The sequence below is a fragment of the Aedes albopictus genome, chromosome 1, assembly GCF_035046485.1.
Source record: "Aedes albopictus strain Foshan chromosome 1, AalbF5, whole genome shotgun sequence".
Lineage (NCBI taxonomy): Eukaryota > Metazoa > Arthropoda > Insecta > Diptera > Culicidae > Aedes > Aedes albopictus.
This window is the reverse complement of record NC_085136.1, coordinates 236,902,946-236,907,117: the sequence shown is the minus strand read 5'-3', so window position 1 is coordinate 236,907,117 and position 4,172 is coordinate 236,902,946. Positions and strand designations below refer to the sequence as shown.

General features: G+C 36.5%; 1 pseudogene; it reads left to right on the top strand.

The window, feature by feature from the left end:
- The first annotated feature begins 360 nt into the window (after nucleotides 1–360).
- LOC134287040 (uncharacterized) lies at nucleotides 361–1,218 on the top strand (annotated as a pseudogene).
- Nucleotides 1,219–4,172: the final 2,954 nt, after the last annotated feature.

Sequence of the window (4,172 nt, the reverse complement as noted above, 5' to 3'; positions counted from 1 at the left end):
AATTAATTTGCATGCGGGTCGTTGGCCGTGACCCAAGCGACGAACGGGCGGCATCATGGCGCGAAAAAGGTATGCCAAGCCACGCGCTTTCTTGGTAGCTGATTCGAAGGGAACTCAAGGTACTCATATTTAGGCGTCGGTAACTCAGTCGAATATTCTTTAGGGAGTGCTTTTTGCGGTGATTAGATTTTGAATTAAATATGAAAAACGAATAAACATTGATATTGAATAAGTTAACGGAAAACAAATAACAAAATAACGAGTATTATAAATAATCTTAAATTTACCAATGAACATATTAAATTATAAAGCGTACTTGCTACACACGGGCCCCGGCTATATTACAATTTTAATTTCTGTTAAAGGCTGGACCAGGAAGTAACCGAAATGAAAAATAAAACGTTGCCACATGTTGTTGTCATAAAATTACAGGAACAACAGATTCAAAATCAAACTAGAAGGCCGGATCTAGCCCTGAATACGCTAAACAGAACATTCAGTCCCGACCAAGACGACATGATGCTGTACCTACCAGAAAAAGCACCCGAAGCAGTGCAGTAACGAGACCGTAACAGAAAACCCAAACACCAAATTCGTTTGCGGATCTCAAGGATACACACATAAAAATAATGAGATTTACACGTCATGTAAACTTCATTTTTGTCATGTAAATTTAGTGTTATGATGGTTTACATGATATATCATGTAAATTTGTGTTATATGTCATGTAAACACACAGAGTCATGCTGAATTACATGACATATAATGGAAGTTTACATGATATTTAATTACTTTTACATGATATGTCATGTAAACTTCTGTGCATCCAATCCATGTGCATCATATGTCACAGAATTTTACACTCTTTTTTCGATCTGTGTATGAGCAGCAAAGGACCAAATATCCCCCTGCCATCAGAACGCACGCTGTAGCGAAGGGTCGAGGATTTGGATTTCAAACCAGGGATCTTATACGACGTCCTCGACCTCTTGGAGCTAAAGGTTAAACCCGAAGATCTCGACTGCGGGCTTATCTTCGATGAAATGTCAATTGAAGAGGCAAAAAGTTTCAGCAGCCTGGAAAACGCGGTTGGCGTAAAGTGGGTGGCAGCGTCTAATAGGAGACCCGACTGTAATTGTTGAGCTGCAAAAATGTTTCAACTGTCCCACTGAATCACTTAAATTTTGAAAACTGTTGTGTTTTTGATCCATGGTTGATCCACAATCACTAAATTATCTTCAATATTTGAATGATGCTTGTGAAACAAAGTTCATATTTTATGTATCAGTGTTCAGTGTTTGCGTCAATAATGCCAAACTGACAGCAAAATCTTTATTCTCTTCATGTTTGTAACTTTTTAGAACTACCCAACAAACATTATTGCCGTACAACAGATGAATAAGGTACTCTTAAGCGTGATTTTGAAAATTTTGGCTGAATAAGCTGTTGTTCAGCTGTCATTGTTACTTGGGTAAATTTTGACAAGTCTTGATTACAAAAAACACATTTTGACAGTAGTCATCATGGGCGTAGCCAGCTTTTTCTATTTTCTAGTTCATTCTCCTAAATAAACACGAGAAAGGGGGTGATGAAGGAAAGAGCGAATGAACTCTTCCTCCATCCTTCTCCTTCTAGTGTTTTTTTTTATGAGAGTGAGCTAGAAAAAAGAAAAAGCTGGCTGCATCCTAGGTAGTCTAATAATTTTGACAGATGAAACTAACAATGTGCCAAGAAAAAAATGACGTCTTTGTTTTGTTCATATAGATCTGTGAAAATGACCAAATTATACGATACACAGAAAAAAATATTCATGTAAAATTCAGCGAAAAATCATGCACATAAAGGGAATGCTAGAGTTAGTGCATATTTACATGAGATATCATGTAAAATTACGTTACGTTAGTGTAAATTTCCGCTGATAGTCGCGTAACCGGTTGAAGTCCATGACGGTTTACGCGATGGTTGGCGGAAGTTTACACGATGGTAATGTAATTTAACATTACATCTCATGTAAAAGTGAATTAATTCTAGCATTCCCTTTATGTGCATGATTTCTGGCTGAATTTTAATTACACATTTTTTTCTGTGTACGCTTTAGCATTTTTTTTGAGTATGTACTTTGCTGTTTTTATCTCTTGTGCAAATGATCCGGCACCCTATACAATATCCCGCGGGGGATGACGGGTTCGATTCTACGATGCTCGATGCAAGATAGTCATTGGCTGAAGAAACCCTCAGTAAATAACTGTGGAAATGCTTATTGAACACTACACTGGGGAGCAGGCTTTGTACAGTGGGGACGTTACGCCAAAAATAAGAATATGAAGAAGAATTATTACATGGCCGTTGTGAAAACTTCAAAAAAGTCACTACCGGACCGAAGATGAGTAAGTCAAACACGATAACGCACAGACGTCAAATAAGTGATCCCCATACACTGCGCCACATCTGTTTCGATCTCTTTCTAGTTCACCATCTCTTGGCCGTCTCTCAAGTGAAATAGTTGTAAACATCGTGGTGTCATTGAATGGACGAGAGTGTTTTGTAACACAGTGAATTTTGAGTCGAAACGAAACGAAGGCTTCTGTTAGAGTTCACTCGTGTACTCGAAAGTATTGAGTTACTCACCGAATTCATAACCTGCAGACGGCGAGATAACTTGAGTTATTCAAATTTACACATAAATATGCCAGTGATTTGCAAGCTAAAGCTGGATTCATTGAACTATTCATTTACAAATATTGTTCATGCTTCAACTTCCTCAACCGTACCATATTCGATAGCAAGAGTAGTCCTGCTCATTGAGGTAGCTTGTTGTAGAATTCTGCTCTTACTGACTTGTCAACAAATAAGCAGTAAGAGTAGGGGGGGGGGGGTGTAAGACGGATCGGGTGGGTAAGATGAACCACTGACTAGTTCTGTCAATTAAGAGCTGAAATTTGGCTTACTTTTACGATTAACTGTATACAGGGTGTTAGGTTCCTGAGTGCAAACTTTTGAAAGGGCGATAGAGGACCATAAATGGTGAAAAAAAATTGTTCTACACATATGGTCAAATCTCAACCGTTACGTAGTTATTGAACTTCCCATGTTTTTGACTCTTATTGCCTTAACTGGCTATAACTTGAAAATGGTCAAACTTATCGAAGTTTTTTTACCCTTATCCGAAAGATTATTCAATTTTCTATCAAATGGTATCTTTGAATCAATTGGTTTAGTAAAATGACTAAGTTTTCTAGAGCAAAATTGCTCAAAATAGCGGGTTTTAATTTGTTTTTATCAATTATCTTTGAAACATGCGTAATAAATTAAAATTCTTTCTTTGGCAAAGATGTGGCCCCTGTTCCACTCTACAATTAGTTCTTTGTCATCAAACGTCTATCTCTTATCGTTTTCTTGCAATTTCGATTTTAACATCGCATTTCAGGTCATAAATTTGCAACTGTCGAGGTAAGCACTTTTTTGCGCACTGTGCCGCACATTTAAATCGTAATTGCAAGAAAACGATAAGAGCTAGAAGTTTAGATTTAAAGAACGAATTGTAGAGTGGAACAGGGGCAACAACTTTGCCAAAGAAAGAATTTTAATTTATTACGCATGTTTCAAAGATAATTGCTAAAAACAAATTAAAACCCGCTATTTTGAGCAATTTTGCTCTAGAAAACTTAGTCATTTTACTAAACCAATTGATTCAAAGATGCCATTTGATAGAAAATTCAATAATCTTTCGGATAAGGGTAAAAAAAATTGCGATAAGTTTGACCATTTTCAAGTTATAGCCAGTTAAGGCAATGAGAGTCAAAAACATGGGAAGTTCAATAACTACGTAACGGTTGAGATTTGACCATATGCGTAGAACAATTTTTTTCACCATTTATGGTCCTCTATCACCCTTTAAAAAGTTTGCACTCAGGAACCTAACACCCTGTATGTATCCTTATCAGTTGATGATTATTGAACCACTCCATGAGTGAATACATATCCCAAGTAACAATTTCATTGCTGGTTTGTTTTGTTTGATTTTTATTAGGGTTTTATTACAGCAATAAGTAAAAATCACAGGTTTATTACTACTTTTATGAAACTATTGCTTAAGTGTTTTATAGTATACTTGAAGATATCCATAAAGCCAGATTTTAAGAGTAAACAAAACTCTTCGATATGTAAACCTT